Below are 6,000 nucleotides of genomic sequence, written 5' to 3' on the forward strand. Positions count from 1 at the left end.
TTAAGTAGAGGTATGGCCCCTACTCCTGAGCACAGCCTATACTGAGCCAGGGATTTACCTGGCCGTTACTAGTTGGAAGAGAAAGGGCTCAGGCATGGAGAGCCAGAAGACCAATATTCCATGTAACATGGTCTGTGAAGAATTAGAGAGAAAAGATGTTCAATCTGAACTGCAGTAATTTTAAATCTTTATTTGTAAAGTGATTAGGCTGACAAACGCCTCCACAATTAAAGTACCATTTAGAATGGTTTGATCCAGCCCATTTTCACCTAGGATGACCAGATGTCTCAATTTTATAGGGATAGTCCCGATTTTTGGGTCTTTTTCTTATATAGGCTCCTATTACCCCCCACACGCTGTCCCGATTTTTCACCACACTATCTTGAAAAAAAACAAAACAACGCAGCACCTGACACTTCAGATACCTGCCAGAACATGGATTGTTTTCTGAAAAATAGCCCGCCAGATGCTGGTAGCTAGAGATTATGCTATAGTGAGAAGCCACTCAGTAGGAGTTTCACACAGAAACAGAATCAGGCATGAGGCTGCTGATACAGGGCTTTACCTACCTACAATGGCAAAATTCAGACCTGTAATTCTCCACCAGTCATGGCAATGGTGGAAGCTGTAGTGCAGCCAGGACTCAGATACAGAGTGAGTTGACTTGGTGAGTAGAGAAACCTGTGCCCTTTCTTCACAACAGCTACCACTGGTAGAACTGCACCAGTAGAGAATTATCCATCTGATTTCTCCTAGTGTAGACAAGGACTAGACATCACACAGTTCTGGCTAGTCATCTAGTATTTAACTCCACTTCTCCTGAAGCCTCGCTGGGCTTACCCTCTGCCCCCTACGCACAGGGACATTCTTACCGAGCTGGTATGCCCAGCCACTACCCTCTGCAAGACCTACTCTCACTGTGACACCGCCAGGAAAGGAGTCAAAGCCACTGAATTTGTTCATACAGTAAAAAGGGTTTTGGCTCCGCTATGCATTACCTGTTGCTGAGTTCTTCTGTCCTCCTCCCCACTGATCTGACGCCCACCACATCTGGTATTAAAATGGAGTCTCTCCAGGGTAGGAGCTATGTTTTATTTGTCCTGTGAGGTGCCTACAATACTGTTAGGCACTAATATAAATAGTAATGTACATTGAGTCTAATTCTTAAACTTCAGCCATACTAGCACAATGTTAAAGAGATTCTGAAAACAGTTTAATGCAACATGCTGAATAAATGCTTTAAAAAAGTAAATGGAAAATTTGTTTTGCTTTTTTTAAGCTGCCAAGTCCTGAGTTCAGGATTCTGTACTTCTCCTGCAAAGGAGGATCAATCACAGCACCAAGACATGCAGCTTCTTGGTCTGCTTTCAGCACTTAAGAAATCATCTACTACACAGAAGAGTCTCATTCACATTCAAGATCAGAACCACTGAGCTAACAATAAACAAGATGGTGTTAGAAGGAAGAGGTGGTTAGGCAGCCAAAATATAAGAATTACAGATGCTCTCTTGTCATGTCTGAAGTGAGTGGGGAGGAGCACCTGTGGGTTCTCCCAATGACAAATTTAAGACAAGACTGATATTTTATATACTGCAACAATGAAGCATCTTAATCCAAGTTTCACTGTTAAGAGCCACCAGTAAATTACAGAGCAAAATGACAAGGTACCAGGTAGATCAAAGTAAAACGGGTTCTCCATTATCTTATTCAGGTGAATGAAGGGAACAATAGCACAGCCACAGAAACTCATCTTCTACTAGCCTCTATCCTCATCTTTAAAGCTTTATTATTGTCTAAGCAGTTCTTATCCGGCACTGTTCACCTCAAGTAAGACAAGTGCGTAAGACAGAGTATGTAAAATTTCTCCTTCATTGCTGGGACCTGAAAAGGACAGACAAGAAACTGCTAAACACTGATTGAAAACAGAAATAGTGCTACACATGAACTGTTTGTTCCCTTGGCGTGGTCACAATGTGCTACCCTGTTGTATGAATGAGTAGGTTGTATCAATCTAAGGCAAAATTAGTGTTACATCCACAATGAAATGCTTGAAAAGACCAAAAATGAGGAACTTGGGAATTTCATTACTTTCATTTCATGCAGTCATATCCTATGGAGACCCCCATCAGAGTAAGCAATTGAATGGTGCATATAGATAAGTGCAGACTACACTTGCCTGGCACCTGTACTGTACATCAGTGTAGAACAGCTGTAGACAAGAACCTGTTAGTTATGATTGAATGGTGCTGGACTGTCTTGTTCTGGGAAGACTCAGGAACCACCAAGATCAGTTAGCAGAGGATAGCTCAAACTTGCACAAACAAGGTGTAGGTTGTTCCAACTAATGTCTTACGACAATCTGGATCCTGGAAAAGAGCGGATATTGTGTGTATGTGTACACACGTAGAACTACTGAAGTGAGTGTGTACACACATAAATGTACACTATGCACACCCAGAATTAATGAAGTAAACTGTTCTTCAGTCCCACAAATGTATTTCAGATGTTACTCAAGACAGAAAAAGCTGCTTTTCAAAGTGCCTCACGAGCACACAGGCCTGTTACTGAACAAGCCTATTTTAGAGCTGTTAGTTGTGGAAGGTATGCAAGCTATGCAGGCTTGGTGAGTTTATCTCAGTGAAAGTCAGGAAGCTTACCTCTGACCAAATGTAGGCAAGGGAATGTGGCAACTGTTTGAAGGCCAATGTGCATGTAGTTGCACTTCTGTAGTTTCATGAACTAGTCCAATAATGATCTAACTGCTGCTACCTTTGAACACATCCTTAAGAGATGAGTCAATAGGACACTGGCTTCCACACCACAAAAAACTGCGCAAGACCAGGAAAATCTCTCTCAGAGATTCAGTGGCCTGGTCAGAAAGAAATTTTGAATGGGAGCATGAAGCCACTTTTCCTTACTAGCAAGTCGGTAGGGGATCTTAAGAGAATCAGGACGTTACACCTCCATTGTTGGGTTTGATGGAAACCTTTACGCAGAAGGCTGTCAATGTTCTCAGAAAGTCATTTCTGTTAAAAGCAAAACTTCCTTTTAAGGTTTTAGCACCGAGCTAAAGAGTCACCCATGTTTTCCCTAAAATTCTTCACTGTAAATTCACACCTACTTTACCTGCAAAGAAAAAAAAAGTCAGACAGTTTCCATGATTCTAAAGTCAAAGCATTTTCTACAGGAAAGTATCAAAGCTGTTACACAAGTGAGTAAAACTATCATCTAATTCTTTCCTAACAGTTCAGATGTAAAACCATCTCCACAGGAGTCCATGAGGTTTTCTGTGCACCAACACCAGAAAGGAACACGTAGCACTGGGCTAGTACTTTACATGCAAGAAGTGCTCAACAAACATTAATACCAAACTTAAAGAACTTTTAGACAAAGACATATAGCTCTAAAATCATTTTTGTGCATACATATTTTTTAAAGAGTCAATGGATTAATTTGGTGTTTATGAAAGTAAGATTAACACTGGCTAGCAGGGAAGCCAGTGTGCAAGCTTCTTTGATCAGCTGGGTAACCACCACTCAATCTAGTTCCAGGTCCTTCCTGAACAGCCTGGATCTTCACAGATCAGAACAAAACACTACTAAGGACCAGAGCAGCAGAAAATCAACTACCAGTAAGAGCCTTATCAGGGTTTAAATCCGAAGCCTAGATGCGAATGGCTAGAGTAACTTTCAAGCCCCTCCTCTCCCCCCTTACCCTTGGAAGAGTTCACATGCAAGTTTATGTTTCCAACTCTCACACAGCAGGACAGAAGTACAGACAAGTTCAGCACCTTGAACAACTGGAGTTTCAGTCCCTGAATAATTTCATGATCAAGACCACTTCAATCTCTCTAGGCTATTCAATACTTAAACATCCCAAGTACAATATTTGCATACCACACAGCTTCAATATGTGCATAAATTAACTATTTTCTCCTCCAGCTTTCCATCAAGATTTCAGTGTGGCTTCTTCCTAAGCTTGTGTGAAAGCCACAGCGCATCCTAGAAAATATTCAGGCTTTCTCAGCCACCTTAATCAGTTATTGCAGGTTTTAGAGACAAACCAGTTATTTACTCAGTTTCTGCAGTTAAAAAAAACAAGATAGTGAGGCAGTTTCCTTGACCCTGCTGTAAAACAATACGGCACTTACAAAGGCTAAACCAGAGACCCAGCCATCATGCTTCTTTTCTTTCAAATCTGAGAATACGAGTCTTCCACCAAGCATTCCAGCTACAGGGACCACCCCCAATGTGTTCGCACTTCTACAGCACCTGTCATCCAGAGCTCAAAGTAGATTGGAAATATTCATTAAGACTTGCACGCCCCCTGCCAGACAGGAAGGCACTATACCCAACATTTTACAGATTAAGGTAGAGATGCATGGAAAGGTGATTTTCCTAATGACGCAGTGAGTCAGCAGCAGAACTAAGAACAGAGCCTAGGGCTTATCTACAGGAGGAGAATGAGGACCTATACTTTCCCAGCAGTGCAGTTCCACCAGCTGTAGGAAAGGTATAAGATGTGGTGTAAGTTAAATGAGATGATGGTACAAATATCTGACCCCTGTCTACACTACAGCAGCCAGTGGGGATTATAGGTGCCAATTTTCCTGCAGTAGATGCTGCCAAAAAGTCTCGAGTCCCAGTGACCCGCTGAAACTACTAGATAATACTCTCCCTGGCAATAGTGTTTACACTGCATGGTACCCACTCATCCATTCAGACGTAGCCTCTTCCAGGCTAGGACTACATTCTCAGCATGTTTATCCTCATCATAAAACAGTTTGCACATCTGCAATACTATATGACTAATAACAGGTCTTTGCTGACTCTTGTTTCTGTCATCTATGTAGTTAAAGATTTCAGGACACAGCAAGATAAATAAACCAATGCTGCCAGTCACAGGGCGGGCGCTATATGAAGTGGTTTATGATGTGGTGAGAACACCCCAAATCATATTACATGTTAAACCTGAAACCGACAGGGCGAATCATCAGACACTGGGAAATGCTGCATTTAGCCCAACAGCCTATAAATAATGATAAACCACAATGCATCAGTCACCTCGGAAACAAAGCAGCCAAGCTGGGGGTGCGGAAGAGGAATGCCCGGATCCCCCTCTGCAAAGTGGCCTGAGAGGCTCCTGGCGAAGGAGCCTGCCTGACAAAGCTATGAAGTGGGGGAGGTCATATATTTTACGGGACCAACTTCAGCGCGTGAGAGAGACACAGAACTCTTTTCAGGTGTAAGTCTAGAAACTTTTCTCTCTCACCAAGAGAAGCTGGTCCAATAAAAGGTACTACCTCCCCCATTTGTCTCTCCAATATCCTGGGACCAAGGCAACTACACCACCACGGCATACAACCCTATACCTAGCCTTTGCCATCACTATCTGTGCTGGACTTCATTACTCAATTTGCTGGGCAGCAAACCCCAGCACTATAGCAGTGGGAGCACTTTGCGGAGACGGTCACCCGTGTTGCTGTGTGTCTCAGCCACAGGCAGCAAACCCCATGCCAAGGACCTTCAGAGAAACTTACAGGGCTCTTGGGAGAGCCCTGACAAGCCCATGCACACCCTCCCTCTCCCCCTCCCCCATAATCTGCCCCACAACACAAGTGAAAGCTTTCAAGGGGGGACACTATCTAAACACCAGGAACTCCTGGAGAGGGGTTTTAAGCCCCCATCTCTGCTGGACGAGGGGCGTTTCCATGGTTCCTGGTGGAGTAGCCCTGCTCCATTGCTAGGTAACAGGAGAACAGCAGGGGAGGGGAGTGGTCCCAACCAGGGCAACTGTGCCAAGAAAGGGAGCCCCAGTTCAGCAGGCAAGGGAGAGAGGCACTTGCCCCGGGACAGGGGGGTTAACCCCCCCCCAGCCCGCCAGGGAGGGCGGGCACCTGCCCCGGGAGGGGGGGTTAACCGCCCCCAAGGGAGGGGGGCACCTGCCCCGGGTCGGGGGGTTAACCGCCCCCAAGGGAGGGGGGCACCTGCCCCGGGACGG

At 44.5% G+C, this 6,000-nt stretch overlaps 1 protein-coding gene across 2 annotated transcripts in view; it reads right to left on the minus strand.

Moving 5' to 3' along the window:
* Positions 1–6,000, minus strand: part of STK40 (serine/threonine kinase 40) — a 39,230-nt gene that overhangs the window by 32,863 nt on the left and 367 nt on the right. The window lies entirely within an intron of this gene.

Source organism: Terrapene carolina, unplaced genomic scaffold (assembly GCF_002925995.2).
Source record: "Terrapene carolina triunguis isolate 2854851 unplaced genomic scaffold, T_m_triunguis-2.0 Scaffold236, whole genome shotgun sequence".
Taxonomy (NCBI): Eukaryota; Metazoa; Chordata; order Testudines; family Emydidae; genus Terrapene; species Terrapene triunguis.